We start from the raw sequence: 16,925 nt of genomic DNA, 5'->3' as shown, positions 1-16,925 counted from the left end.
CATTCCTTTCAAGTAAGCTGGAATATATTTTCTTCAAACTTACAAAAATCGAGCTGTGTAAATTCATACAAAAAAAGAGAAAAAAAGGACAAGATATTCATGTTAGCAGCAGTTTAGAGTTTGTAAAATTTTGGATGTCAGCTCGAGCACAAAGAAGAAGTGATGTTCTGGGCATCTCTATCTATTTTACACAAACAGCAGAATTAATGTGGGATGCAGTCTATAGGTTGGTTATCTCAAGAACTTGGTTACCAGGTTTATTTTGCACAAGAGTTCAATCCCCAAAAAACACTGACTGATTTGTTGTGAAATCAAAGCTGATTAGTGTAGGCAAAGAAAGTTACTGCAAAAGGAAATGGTGATTTTAATTGTATTACATGTGTCTGTTTGTATAAAATACAATTCCATTTTGTATAAAATTCACTTACTGTTAATGAAGTCATTCTCAACATCATGGCAATAGAGGCCAGCTTGCTGTTAATGTTACTTTCACACCATGAATTGGCCTCTTCCCAAGACCAACTTCATCAGGTGAGAAATAATAGCAGTAGTTGTTGTAGCGCGACCATCCATCTGGGCAAAGTACTGGAAAACATATTCATTCATAGTCCATTTGTAATCTGCGCTGCATTACAGTTCCGAAGTTTTGTCATGAATTATTTGTCAGGCAATACAGTATATTGTATAAACAAATCCTATCTCTAAGAGAAAATAGTGAAGATGTCGAAGGTTTTTAGCTTCCACTCTATACAGTCTATCTGTATCATGCGAGTATGTATATGAGTACAAACCCAGGCACATGGTCCTTATTGCGTAACAAAAATGGTAATGCCAGCATTGATATGGTTAAATAAATGACAGTTAAACTATTTAGACGTTGCACACAATCCACTACCTAATTCTCATCGCTTCTTGCGCTCTGTGAAGTTCTGCCTCTCATATCGTTCCTGTACATTTAAGTGCACCAATTACTGTGCTTCTTAGACAGGTGCATTTGTTACCCTATATATTTATTAATAACATCCAGATGCAGTGATGTGGATGGAGACAATACAAGGTTGGTTTGCAGTTTGGTAATATTACAGACTGTGCTCTAAGCATGAATAGAAGCAGTTCAACACTGACTTGCCTATTTATTTTTCATCATCTTTAATCCTGACTTCATCATTTTATTTAGCACTTAGACCCCAGCAGTAGGTATAAGAAGCTGTACTCTATGACAATATTACAAACAGGAGGCTAAAACATGAAAGAAAACATGTTGAAATAGACTTCATCATCTAGTTAGGATGCGCACGCAATCACGAAGCCAGATGCGTGGAGGTATAGGTATAGCTACAGTCTTGCAAGATCGTGTAGGTGAGCAAAAAATTCTACGTCACAGGTATTAATGTTCGTTTTTTTATTTTCTAAAGCAAAGTATAGTGATTATATGAATTTCTAAGGAGTAAACGGGTAGCTATGTCATTATACATTTCGTTTCATTCTAATGTAAAACGGGATGATAACCAACACCGATTAGATCAATAATAATAATAATAATAATAATAAGAATAATAATAATAATAATAATAATAATCGTCAACATCGAAAACAGAGCACTGGGGCAATATCTGAAAACCAGTGAAGACGAGTGGCTAAAGAGTGCATGGGAAGAAGGACTAATAAAAGTAGACGAAGACCCAGAATATACAGAGACAGGAGAAAAGACAGAAAGAACAGAGGACTGGCACAACAAACCAATGCACGGACAATACATGAGACAGACTAAAGAATTAGCCAGCGATGACAATTGGCAATGGCTACAGAGGGGAGAGCTAAAGAAGGAAACTGAAGGAATGATAACAGCGGCACAAGATCAGGCCCTAAGAAACCAAGATGTTCAAAGTACGATAGACGGAAATAACATCTCTCCCATATGTAGGAAGTGCAATACGAAAAATGAAACCATAAACCACATAGCAAGTGAATGCCCGGCACTTGCACAGAACCCAGTACAAAAAGAGGCATGATTCAGTGGCAAAAGCCCTCCACTGGAGCCTGTGCAAGAAACATCAGCTACCTTGCAGTAATAAGTGGTACGAGCACCAACCTGAAGGAGTGATATGAAAACGATCAGGCAAAGATCCTCTGGGACTATGGTATCAGAAACGGATAGGGTGATACGTGCAAACAGACCAGACGTGACGTTGATTGACAAAGTCGAGAAGAAAGTATCACTCATTGATGTTGCAATACCATGGGACACCAGAGTTGAAGAGAAAGAGAGGGGAAAAAATGGATAAGTATCAAGATCTGAAAATAGAAATAAGAAGGATATGGGATATGCAGTGGAAATCGTACCCATAATCATAGGAGCACTAGGCACGATCCCAAGATCCCTGAAAAGGAATCTAGAAAAACTAGAGGCTGAAGTAGCTCCAGGACTCATGCAGAAGAGTGTGATCCTAGAAAAAGCACACATAGTAAGAAAAGTGATGACTCCTAAGGAGGCAGGATGCAACCGGAACCCCACACTATAAATACCACCCAGTCGAATTGGAGGACTGTGATAGAGCAAAAAAAAAAAAAAAAAAAAAAAAAAAAAAAAATAATAATAATAATAATAATAATAATAATAATAATAATAATAATGTAGACAAAATTAAGGAGACTCAATATGAAATTAACTCGAATGGTGGAGGCATCCTATTTAAGAGGAATGATATTGCTGATACTATAAAAAAAGAGCAATAATGGAAAAGGAATATTTATCAACGAATAAACTTGGATAAAATTTAGGAAATTGAGAAATATAACAACCACCCACTTGAAAATTGTAGAAAGATACGAGACGAAACTTCTTTGACAAAAAAGTGAATAAACTAGGACGTAGGAGAGAAAGGAGGTTAGTTGCCATGTGAGAGAAAATCTCACGTCAGATGGCGGCTTCATTGTTTAAAAGTCCTGACGCAAGCAGCATCCCAGTTGACAAGGTCAACAACCTTTGAACTTTCTCTGAGCGCATCTTCTCTCGGATACAGAAAATAAACAAAATCCTCCTACTGAAAGAGACCAGAAGTGGTTTCTTAAATGTTTTGGATTGTACCTTCACTGGAATTCTTGGTAGCTAAAAACATGTTTTATTATTCTCGTAACTTCTTTGACGTATTGCTAAAGTGCATTGTCTTTATTTAGGCGCACACACAAAAATATATGAATATAACACCGCAGACATGCGCGTGTCTGTATATATACATACATACACACACACACACACACACACTATATATATATATATATATATATATATATATATATATATATATATATATATATATATATATATATACAAGCAATTCTATGGGCATCATAATGTCGTATATATATATATATGTGTGTTGTGTGTGTAAATGATGTATTATGTGTTCAGGCAGAGTTTGATTTGTGGTCAGTATCCCGCATCTTTACGATTCTCATTCATAATTGGTGTGGAAAGAATCAAAATTTAACTATAAAAACCTACTTAGATAAATGTTAAAAAATGGACGCTATCGGTCCTGAAGAATGTGTAGCCTTACCTTCAGGAGGAGGAGGTGGCTGGTATTCCCTTGTACTCTGGTCCTGAAAAAAGTTGAAAAAATAAACACACAGCAGGTAACTTCCAAGGAAATTAATATCGACGTTTGGATTTTGGTTATTGGCCTTTATTATAAAACTTTTACTTCATCTACAAACTTCATACTTATCGACAAAACTAGTTTTCCTTATTTAATATAATAATCATTTCACGTGGTGATAATGTGTTCGGGGTGATGGAAGAGAGGTCAGAGAATACATTCTCTCTCTCTCTCTCTCTCTCTCGTAGCGTAAGTGGCAGCGCGTTCAACTGCTAAACTGAATTAACAGCGTTCGGTTCCCGAACCGTGTGAATGGGCAGTCAAGTGACAATGTTTCAAAAAACCAAAAAAAATTCCAATATAACCAAAACGTCCATTAGGTATTTAGGTTTCAGTTGTCTGTTATGGTTTGCAGCTGAGAGAGAGAGAGAGAGAGAGAGAGAGTGTGCACTGCCATGTAATTACAAACTGGATGGACTCGGCGAGGTTCTCCTTAGCTCGTGGTGATGAAATATGCAAATGCTAATTCCCCCATTCCAAAACATAGTAAGCATTGAAGTGATTCTCATCTCTAGGAGATAGTTAGCACTTGAAGTTGTAAAGGATAGTCGCCATTCAATGTCTACCCAATCTTCATCTCAAAAAGCAAAATGTTTATTCTTTTTATTAGTTAAAGCTTTAATCCACTTAGTTTAGAATTTTATCACTTGATTTATTACCCTGAAAATCTTTATTTTCAATCTTATTCGCCAGCTCCTAGTCAAGAGCAATTATCCTGGCAAAATAAACAATAATAATAATAATAGTAAAGTAGGTGGGGGTGGAGGTTTACTATCAAGCTCAGCTAGAAAGATTTTTTCGTTTTCCTCTACATCGGGTTTGGCTCCATTAACGTCTGTATCAGATTTGCACGTGCCATATAATTTAACTGATATGAATATCTTAAGTTGAAAAGCAGCTGTTATGCCGAATATTCTTGGCACCTGGGCTAACTCTTGTACTCGGAAGACGTAGTTTATATATACACCGATGAGTGTTACAATTAGAATTCTGAAGTTATTATTATTATTATTTTAGAAAAGGAAATCAAATTCTAACCAAATACAGGCGCGAAAACCGGGTGCAACGAACGTACTGGGAAAGCCAAGAGAAATTTGCGGAAACAATTCCACGTAATGGAGGTCGAGATTCACCCCCAAAGCTCTGTGGAACTGCTTTAATGAATGCATTTTGCTTGTACAGTTGCTGACGTACCGAAATCGGTGTCAATGGTTGACCTCAGTTCACCTCAGCAAGTAGTTATTTCATTTCATGATATAAGCCCACGCTCCGTGTGTGTCTGTGCTGTTTACCTATTCACGTTATTCATGTTCATCAACTTTCTTTTTGAAATGATGTTGTTGCTCATCCTCTCATTATAATTCTACGCTCTGTGTGGACTTCTTTGTTATTGTTTCTCAGTTTTATACACTTTGTATTTACCAAAAGGATACCTTAAAAACTTGGATGATATTTCAGTATTAACATAATTATATTGTAATACGGAGGGAAAATTGTACAGCTATGATTATATCACTCTGGTGCCTCCATTCACATGAGGAGGTCCTCCTCCATGAAAGAAAATAAATGAGATAATTTAATTCTCCTGTCGAGCGCATGGCATAGAACTGTAATATTTTTTGGTCACCGTAGTCGAGGCAAGTTGTTGTCCAAAACCATAGTTTTTCATAGTGGATATAGCTTTTACTCAAGAGGTGTCTATATAAAGTGCGGCATTTGCTTGTACCTTGAACTCATGGCCCAAATTTAGGTACTACCGGCTGGACCACAGGGACCAGTTGCACATAGGGGACCAGGTTGCTACTCTCTGGAGGTACTAAAAGCATTCATACCCCACTTGCCGCAAAATACCTCTAGATCTACTTTAAGGCCTTGAATTACGTGAACTTGAAAGTTGATTGCGTTAACTAATTACCATTTTTGTTTTCATTCAGTTATTATAGCGAGTCCATATATTTGTCCATATGTAAGATTAATTGTTAACGGAAATGGTTAGAAATTCATACAAAATTTGAATTAAAGCGTTTATTTGCTTTCCCAATTTCAGAAAACGCAAGAGAATTACAAATTTGATTTCCCTGTTGGGAGGCCAATTGATAGTCACGCACCGCACAGTCTATCCGACCAAGACGAAAACCACTGGGTAAGTGTTATTATTTCTTGTGTAATTTTTTGGCTTTTAATGAACGGGTTCCCTTTGATTTTTTCCGTCATATTCAGATTTTATGTACTTTTTTTAAAATACCCTTATAAAGCTGAACATTTGGGAGCGTAAAGATTTTCTTTGACAAACAAGCTGAACTTTTGAATTTTTCCGTACTTTTACCCAGGTTTTCTTTGTTTGTTTTTGTTCTGTTTTCCTGCACCGTTCTTTGTAAAACCTTGAACAACAAAAATTGTAAAATTTATTAAAAGATAATCGTTTAAACCTATGGCACCATTCCTAATACTACCTGCTGATGTTGACTATGACTCACTGAAGAAATCCGTCTTATTAAAATATATTGTTCTGGGTGTGTATGGAAGTATTTTCAGATTAATATGTATGATAATTAGCTTTTGGTTGGTTCCATTCAACCTTCTTAATAGCATAAGCCACAGAAATGGGCAAATAATGCCTCTTTTGAGGTCCAACGCCTCTGAAACGGCAAATGACAGTGAAAGGTTTGAAAGGCAAAAACAAGAGGAAAATCTATCGATTGCTCTATGAAACATTTGTTAGGAGAGTGTGGCTAGCAGGATGGAAGAATGAGGATATGAAAAGAGGTACAGTAAATGGAGAGAAAGGGTTGCAGCTAGGGGCCAAATGCACGTTGCAAAGAACCTTAAGCAATGCCAAGAGTGCACTCTCCATAAGAGGTGTTTTAAGAGGATCTAGAAATCCGACCATTTGTTCGCATAACAGACTTTCGATGTGTGGAATCTTCATTAATGAACATAGCATACTAGAAGCAGTGGATTGCATTCCTCTGCTAGTGGTGCTTCTAGATGATGTAGAAATCCGACCATTTGTTTTCATAACAGAGGTTTTCTACATCTTTAATCTCCATTAAGGAACATAGCGTACTAGAAGCTGTCCAACTGCTTCCGTCTGCGAGCGTGTTTCTAGATGATCTAGAAAATCTGACCATTTGTTTTCATAACAGAGGTTCTCTACATCTAGAATCTCCATTAAGAACATAGCATACTAGAAGCTGTCCAACTGCTTCCCTCTGCGAGCCGTGTTTCTAGATGATCTAGAAATCCGACCATTTGTTTTTCATAAGAGAGGTTTTCTACATGTAGAATCTCCGTTAAGGAACATAGCATAATAGAAACTGTCGACTGCTCCCCTCTTCGAGCCGTGTTTCTAGATGATCTAGAAATCTGACCATTTGTTTTCATAACAGAGGTTCTCTACATCTAGAATCTCCATTAAGGAACATAGCATACTAGAAGCGGTCCAACTGCTTCCCTCTGCGAGCCGTGTTTCTAGATGATCTGGAAATCCGACCATTTGTTTGCATAACAGAGGTGTTCTACATGTAGAATCTCCATTAAGGAACATAGCATACTAGAAGCAGTGGACTGCTTCCTTCTGCGTGCCGTGTTTCTAGATGATCTATAATAATATATATATATATATATATATATATATAGTATATATATATATATATATATGTATATATTATATATAGTATATATTTATATATGTATATTATATATATATATATTTATATATGTATATATGTGTGATATATATATATATATATATATATATATATATATATATATATATATATATATATATATATATATATATATATATATATATATATAATAACAGTAGATGCACGCGACTTCATCATATAGGTGAATACCACAGGAAAATGCCAGGCAGAGGGTCAGTACCGAGCGCTTTCTTCTCTTGTTGATTCGGGCATCGCTGTGTGCCCCGACCATGCCCGAATCAACAGGAGGAGAAAGTGCTTGGCACTTACCCTTTGCCTGGCATTTTCCTGTGGTGTTCTTTTCTACAACTTCCTCTTCCCTTCTGCCTTGTGTCTCCACGGGCTTGGGCTAGATAAAGTTGTATTAACTTCTGTTAAGCAATCAGTTAATCATTCTAACATTACAAAGGTAAAGGAGAAACCCAACCGCTAAATCCTTAATTTCCCAACGGAGGAAGCCTTACGACAATACAGAGATTACTAACAACTGAGATTTGTTCAGATCTTCAACAATAAGCACTGAAGGTAACAGCTATTATTATCAAACCTTCACTATCATTAAATACGATATTGGGGCATAAGGGTAAGGAAAACTTAATTCAGAAGATCTTTGGTTTGTTGGAGTGCAGCATCCTGTCCCCCTTTTTTTTGATCCGTTATTCAGGAGGGCAAAAAAAAAAAAAAAAAAAAGAAAAAAAAAAAAAAAAAAAAAAGAGTATATTGCATGCTTAGCGAGGAGCATAATCACTAATAATATCTATATTCTCTGTTGTCTTATTTACTAGCCACGAGTTACGTCACGAGCAATACCCAAAAAGTTTAGTTAAGTTCCAAGAAAGCACCAGTCATTTACGTCATTCAGTCACATCGTCAATAATGTTTTTGATCGGTCCACCGCACTGGTTGCGGGGCTCGAAAGTAACATATACAGGGAGTCCCGATTTCCTGTCTGCGCTCGAGTTAGGTAAATCTCTCTGTAAAGTAGGGTACTTGAACCTTATTTAAACCTTACCTCACCATTACTAACGATTGTGAATTGGGATGCCCTTTCATTTCTATCATACAGTTTGTTTGTTTTTCTTATTCTTAATTTCAATTTGTCTTGTATTCCAACCTCTCATTTAGTGATCTCCCCCCACCCCCCATTCTATCACGACCGCTGACCTAAACTTATGAATAATTATGAATATCTTGAGGAAGAGTAATTGCAAAATATAATTTATGACGATTCGTAAACCACCTACCTTTTTTCTCGCAAATAAAAATATTTCTTGTGTTACACGATTTGTCGTTCCAAGTGCCAGATGTTGTATACATTTCTGCAAAGAGGAAATTAAAGTTGCAAGAAAAAATCAAAAATTTTTCTTGGCAGAAAAATATCTTTCTTTTTCAATCATTTCCTTGATTGTCGTTGTGCAAAAAATTACTAGTGTCTCATAATTTACATACATTCACACACACACACACACACACACAAATAAAACAAACACACACACTCACACACATATATATATATATATACAAATTAATGTACCTATATATATACATATATATATATATATATATATATATATATATACCATATATATATATAAATACGGAAATATATATATATATATATATATATATATATATATATATATTAAAATTTGACAAGCTCTGCGATGGTAGAAGGAATAATACTAGGTCACTGCTACTTAGGAAGTGCCTTTGGCTTGATAATGTTCTAATTACCGGCAACCCAAGGCAGTAAATAGATGATACCCCTTGTGAGAGGAAATACTCCATCAACAGCAAATGAGCTTATCTCTTAAGGCCAGTGGAAGCCACATCTCTGAGCTCAATCTGTTAACTGTAGACAGTTGCTGTAGCTTTAGTAGTGAATGGTTCAAGCTGTTTGCCCTAAGGAATGCCATTTGTTTGAGGTTGTGTTACAATGTCTCCTAAGACAATGAAGCAAAGTAATGAAGGATTATGGATCGTATTGAAATCTTATTCACATGAGGCTAATGGCAGTCATATCTTCATTACTTTAAATGCTAGGAAAAATTATAGTATACTTGCTCCTCTGCACTGTGTGCATCGCCAGGTCTAGATGCATGGGCTCTGCAGCTCAGTACCTAGTATATTTTCTGTGCAAATATCCGGGAAAAAGGAATATTATATATGTATATATATATATATATATATATATATATATATATATATATTATATATATATATATATAGAGAGAGAGAGAGAGAGAGAGAGAGAGAGAGAGAGAGAGAGAGAGAGAGAGAACTTACCCAATCACGTGTGGAACAAATAAATTTCTGAGACGCATATTGATCGAACCGAGGTCTTTCAGTTGAAAGAATGGGTGCTGCCAACTGAAACACTCAGTCATAAAAGAAATTTGAGTCAAAGTATCAGTGTACCGAAGGCTTTTGCCTGGACAGGCTTCACCCACCTTCCCCGACTCAGCAGTGCCCAGTTTACAGCATTTCATTCGAATTATCGCTTCTGAGTGCATATGATATAGTAAGTAATCAACAAGCAATCACGTATGGAACAGAAGTACATTTTTCTGACTCACATCGGTATCGAACTTAGATTCTAACTGCTTTCATGACGTGTTGCGGTTCAGTGGCCGGGTCCTTGTCCTTAAATTGAAAAACTTGTGTTCGATTCCGATGTGTCAGAAATATATATATATATATATATATATATATATATATATATATATATATATATATATATATATATATATATATATATATATTGTATTATACATTGAAACTGTTCAGTTTCCTTGCGATATATCCAGTTCTAAGAAGGTGGTAAAAATCTCATGCAGGTAGGTGTGCTGAGCAAGAGCGGAAATTAAAGCACTCCTCCGTACAGTGCCACTGAAATACAATTTCCGTATGCGCAACTTAGCACAATTAGTTGACAAGCATTGTTTATCAGCAGCAGTCATCCTTATCTAAATAGGAACTATCTTTGTACGGTAACTACTGTTGTTATTTCAGATATTTTGATATATGCTTCGAGAATACCAATATCTACCACCTGCGTAGAAAAAACAGAAATCCACAAATTCTGTTAGATGAAACAGTGTGAAATTCTTATATGAATATTAGAACCGCGTCTTCAGAGTATTTACATTTGTTATATAAATCTGGGTCTTTGTTTGGTCAGCATCCAAATAACAATAAGGGAGGGAAAGATATAAGATTTTGAGTATCTGACAGCCACTGGCCTCTGATACACATTGGATGAATCTTAGAAATCTAATGAAAATAGAATAAAAACAAAAAAATGGCAAGCTTTACCAACACATTCATCTACATTGTAACCGCTGGGTTTGATAGTAATCCCAGTTAAAGACGGTGACTGGAGTTTTGTCCAACCAGTAATTTCCATCAAAATCGTTTCTCATGCCGATCCATAGAGACGTCTGACTCAGATGTTCACGGATGATCATGTCTGGAAAATATGGCTCGCATTATGATCAGTAAGACAGAAAAAAAGCAGGCCAATATATTATTCTAATAGTATGATATGCAAAGGTGGTTTTTTTTTCCATATAATGCATAGATACAAGTAGATAGACACGCTAATTTCCACACACACACACACCACACACACACATATATATATATATATATATATATATATATATATATATATATATATTATATATATATATATATATATGGAGCGACTACAGATCCGCGACGACGATTTTCGTGGGAAAAAGTCTCAAATAAAGTAACTACAGGTACAATGCATATTCGGAAATGAGAAGGGGAACAGTATAATTGCTAAGAACAACGTTTTTGTAGTTGACCCAGTGAAAATAAAGCCTAAAAAACATCAAACGGTAAAGGGGGACCCAGTGGGAAACCGAGGTTTTTGGGTGGGGGGAAGCGGCCTCGGACTTTCATGGCGCCCGAAACTCTCAATTCCCGGTTTTGAGACCAAGACCCTTTACCCTGAATACAAAAGTTTGACCTCTTACTCTGCATTCAAGGTTGAGGTGGGCTAGGCTACCTAGGAACCCACTTACTCTGCAGAACTTTTGAACCACTAGCCTACATGTAAAACGTCCCTAACCTAGCTACCACTAACCGACATTAAATTAGATGCTAGGACCTCTTACTTTGTATACATAACTTTGAACCACTAATTTACATGTAAACGAGACTAGCCTAGGCTACCACTAACCAGAATTACTGATAAATTAGTTGTTAACGGTGAATATGTTTATGTGTGCTGTCATTAAGGCCGTGGCGAAACGACGCTTTGCGCCTTATCCGTATATTTAAAGATTCTTGGCAAGCACGGATGTTCTGGCAAGAGGTAATGTTGCGCTGCGCCCGCTAGCCACAGGGGTTACAGCAAGGCCGTGGCGGAATGGCGCTTCGCACATTATCCACATATTTAAAGATTCTTGGCAAGCATGGCATTTTCTGGCAAAAGGTAATGTTGTGCTGTGCCCGCTAGCCACAGGGGTTACGGCAAGGCGGAACGGCGCTTTGCGCCTTATCCGTATATTTAAAGATTCTTGGCAAGCATGGCATGTTCTGGCAAGAGGTAATGTTGCGCTGCGCGTGCTAGCCACAGGGGTACCGAGAATTAGCCACAGTACATACAAAAAAACACGACTAGCCTACGCTATAAATCCCCCCATAACTGTAACATTAAACACCTTCCTCGTTCACCACGGCCTTACTGTTCGAACTCGTGCATCGGTACTGGCTTCGAACTAACCGAGACACTAGTTTACATACAAATTGCGACATCATGTATGTTCCTACGTGCCCACCCTCGGGCCGATAGATCTGTTCGAACATGTGCTCCGGTACTGGCTTCGAACTAACCGAAACACTAGTTTACATACAAATTGCGGCATCATGCATGGTCCTTATGTGCCCACCATGGGGCCGATAGATCTGTTCGAACACGTGCTTCGGTACTGGCTTCGAACTAACCGAAACACTAGTTTAGGCTAACAAAAATTAATATGCAACTTACCTTATTCAAATTTCAGAGTCGCTGCTGTCCGATGACAATGAAGGGGTACATGAAGGCATCAGTCTCGGCCTCTTTGAAACGGGTGGGCTATCATGTGCCGTTCTAGTAGAAGGTACTGGTCTTATTGTTTCGGACTGGGAAATCAAATTTGAGACGGGGGATGTCGGGCGACTTTTGAGGGGATAGACACGTTTGATCAATTTCAGGAACGCCCGAAATGGACATGGAACATCTTGTAGATACCGCTTCTGGATACAGTACGTAGAAAAATAGCTTTCATAAAGTTCTTTCTGCATACCGTGTCTCGTTAGCGCATTCCGTTTAATAACATGCCACTGCAATTCCATAGCGTTCGTGTGTACATTCGGGTCGTCCGGGCTAACGAAGTTAACGCGGTGGTTCACGACATTATGCACAAAATAATGATCCCGGACTTTGCTGTACAACTTCCAGCAATCAGATATGATTGTGGTTTCTGGAAGTATGCTATCAAGCAACGCGGGGATCAGAATTTCGGCAGAACGGTCAGGAACCACCTTGAAAAAGGTCTCACGTGTCTGTCGGTCAATGCCACCGAACACCCAAGATCCGTCCACCTTTCGGCCACAGTTGTACTTCCGTTTCCCAAATTTAGATTCGTCAATCTCAACAATATGACCAGGACCACCGATTTTCTTATTATGCACACAGGATTTAGCAACATATATTCCTACAAAAATTATACCAATCCACCATTGTGTTAGGTGCTAGAGGCATAACAAAATCTGTTACAACCCACTGTGGGGTTTTCTTGGGGAAACAAAATATTAATATAATTGTTTCTAGGGACAAAGGCGACTTTTCAAAAAAGGACCCATGCCGAACTGATACCTTTTTACCGCACTTGAAATATCGGCGGATGGTATTTTGGTGTAAATTGGTTGGATAAGTGACTTTTCGGGTATATTTTGGAATTCTGGACAACTTTTATTCTATGCATTTTGTCATTTGGGATAATGGTTTTGGAAGTGTAGGATCTGTCCGTGGATCTGTAAACTACCCATATATATATATATATGTATATATATATAGATATATATATATATATATATATATATATATATATATATATAATGGGACATTTTGGACAAGGAAACATATTGATTTGGCTGCAAACCTGCAAAGTCAGCTAACCACCAGGTAGCCTATCCGGTTCACATTTGTATTAACGGGAATTTTTGGGGAAAGTTGCCCTTAAGACGTCCCTATTTTCCTAATCTGAGGTCGTACACACGCACACGTATATATATATATATATAATATATATATATATATATATATATATATATATTATGTATATGTAGTATATATATATATATATATATATATATATATATATATATATATATATATATATATAATATATATATATATATATATATATATATATATATATATAGAGAGAGAGAGAGAGAGAGAGAGAGAGAGAGATAATTTTTCCCCTTTCTATAATAGAGCTTGATGATAATTATAGTAACCAATACAAGTGCTATTCATTTTGCAATCATTGAAGCAAATCAAGTTCATTGAAATTTCATTAAAGCTCTTAATGCATCCATTAAATTAAACCATAACGTAATTGCTCGGAAGTAATAATTCTGCTAATCCGTTCAAATCTGGCCTCCAGCAATATCGACATATTCTTTTCATTTTTTTTCTAGGCGCTCATATGTTGAGCAAAACCAATATGATAAAACTTCCTTTTAAGTATTGCATAGACTTATAACCCTCTACCGTCAGAATTATCGCTGTTGTTCCATACGTTTCTTTACGACACCACTGTAAACCTTGATGCTCAACTTTGTAAAGGAACCATACAGTTTCATCTACACGAACACTAGTAATCACTGATGTATTAAAATGACAAAATCATCTATTTTACGGCTACTTATTGTAGTTCAGTACATAAACCATCTATCTAATTGCTTGTCCAAAGAAATACTTGTGTTCTGTCATACAAGAAAGGGATATGTTAATACACTTATTTTTCTTGCACAATTTATATCTTTCATCTAGTTTTTTCTGTCCGGCCGAAGCTCCGTCAGATGAAAGAAAATATATTTGACCAAAATCTAAATTTCTTTTTTTGTCAGGAACAGTTTTGGGAGGGTCGGTTTATCTGGAAAAAGAATTCTACATATCGCAATTTTTGAAACATTAGAAACAAAGTAGATTCCATTTTCTATTTTGGGTTCAATCTCAAACCTCTTAAAAAATTCCATTACAACATTATTTTTTCACATACATACTATATATTGAAAAGATAATGCACATAACTGTTTGACATATTGTTTCTGCAAATGCTTGTCGTCCTAATCCTCCTGCTTGCAACTTACCATTATGTCCAAGAAAGAAATGTCTAAATTTGTCTAAATTCTTGATTGTACATAATAAAAAGTAGGTGTGCCTCAGTTTGAAAATGCAAATGTTGTTTGTAAATTAAAAGATGGAAATAAATTACGTAGTTTAATAAAGGACGCCCTCCATAAATACAACACTCCTTAGTTACGACGGCAATTTTTTGTAACTGAATGTGAGTGAAATTTATTCAAGCGGAACATGGGAAAAACATTTCTAGTCGGTTAGCAATAGTTTTACCTGGTTCCTTTTACAAACAATTATTGCTACCAATAAAGACCCACACAAATTGGCAAAAATTGGGAGCCCTATTTGGATTAGTATCTCAGACCCATAACAATAAATCAGCAGCAGATTTTCAGAACAAAATAAAATCGACATTCGAGAATTCCTTTAACGACATTATTAGGTTACTTTCATCATTATTCATAAACTGTAGAAACTGTAGAAAGAAGAAAAAGGGCTCCACTTTGGTCATGAAATGGAAATTTTATGAATTTGTCAGCTAAAAATACTTATTTTTCGCGTTTAATGGAATTTACATTGCCAAGCAAAATTGCTTAATAATGGATTCTTCATTTTCACCATTTTGCCTCATTTATATTATTATTATTATTATTATTATTATTATTATTATTATTATTATTATTATTATTATTATTATTATTATCATGATAATAATAATAATAATAATAATAATAATAATATAATAATAATAATAATAATAATAATAATAATAATATTAATAATAATAATAATAATAATAATAATAATAATAATAATAATAATAATTAATTGTTGTCATACATCAGACTTTTCGAATACATTAACTTCATTTCATTGATTCCCTGTTATAAAGGTGCTTCCAACTGAACTTGAGCCTTATGAGATAAACTGTCTGTATAGTAAACATCAAGAAGCTGGTTTATTACTGGATTCATATCCACACACTTTAATAATGCTGCCTAATTCCATTCTTTACTGCCCTGCTTTAATTCGTAACTTCTAATTTACAAAAGTTTCAAATCCAAAAAATCGCTAGGTACATTTAGATGTTATCTAAGTCTTCATACGCTTACACTAGCATAGTCTTTGGTATTTTGAAAATCGATTCAGTGATTTTACTGTCAACGATACGTCGAAGCTACAAAACTCACTTCACTTTGGGTAATGGCCCTTCTGTGTTTGCATATCCCGGGTCTCCAACTCCCCTCCTGTTTCGCTGGTACTGAACTTAATGCATTAACATTTTTACAGCATAATGTATAATCCAAGTATAAGATTTCTTTCATAAATGGAAGTTCCATGTTATCTGCACAAAGGGTATAATAATGTTGGAAAAAAAAACTTATAGACGACGTCAATTAAACTTTTGCATAGGTTTTCCACAAAGGATTTTGAGGATTTGATCATTGGGTGTAGCCAAATATTTTCATCATGATAGAATTATGCTTTCTGCTCTTTCTGCAAACACCCTACACACATGTTTCAAACATAATCAACATATCCAAGGAGCGAATGCCGACATTTTTCGTAATTGCCCTTGTGAAATTGTGGAGTTTTTGCTTTTATCGATTTTAGTCAAAACATTCCACAACAAAAAATGTAAACCTTTTTCCAGTGAAATGGTGTCATGTACATGCTTCTTCCACTGTATAATATGTAGGTGAGGAATATATGTTGGTGAGCAAAGATCTTTTGCTTTCTAATTTCAAGTAAAGATGGAACAAAATTGGTAAAAATTCCATTAAACGCGAAAAATAAGTATTTTTAGCTGACTAATTCACAAAATATCCGTTTCATGACCGAAATGATGTCACAAACGATGTAACAAAGCTAGCCATGTTGTTAAAGGAATCTCGAATATGATTTTTAATTTCTGAAAACCTGTTGCTTAATTGTTATGGGCCTGAGAGTAAATCCAAATAGGGCTCCCAATTTGTGCTAATTTGTGTGGGGTTTTATTGGTCGCAATAATTGTTTGTAAAAGGAACCAGGTAAAACTATTGCTAACCGACTAAAGAAAATGTTTTTTTCCAAGTTTGTTTTTGAATAGATTTCACTCACATTCAGTTACAAAAAATTGCCGTCGTTAAGTATGGAGTGTTGTATTTATGGGGGATATCATTTATTAAACTA

General features: G+C 35.8%; 1 pseudogene; it reads left to right on the top strand.

The window, feature by feature from the left end:
* The first annotated feature begins 453 nt into the window (after positions 1-453).
* LOC135212207 (macrophage mannose receptor 1-like) overlaps positions 454-16,925 on the top strand; it is a 79,065-nt pseudogene continuing 62,593 nt past the window's right edge.

Source organism: Macrobrachium nipponense, chromosome 40 (assembly GCF_015104395.2).
Source record: "Macrobrachium nipponense isolate FS-2020 chromosome 40, ASM1510439v2, whole genome shotgun sequence".
NCBI lineage: Eukaryota > Metazoa > Arthropoda > Malacostraca > Decapoda > Palaemonidae > Macrobrachium > Macrobrachium nipponense.
This window is presented reverse-complemented; position numbering and strand designations above follow the sequence as displayed.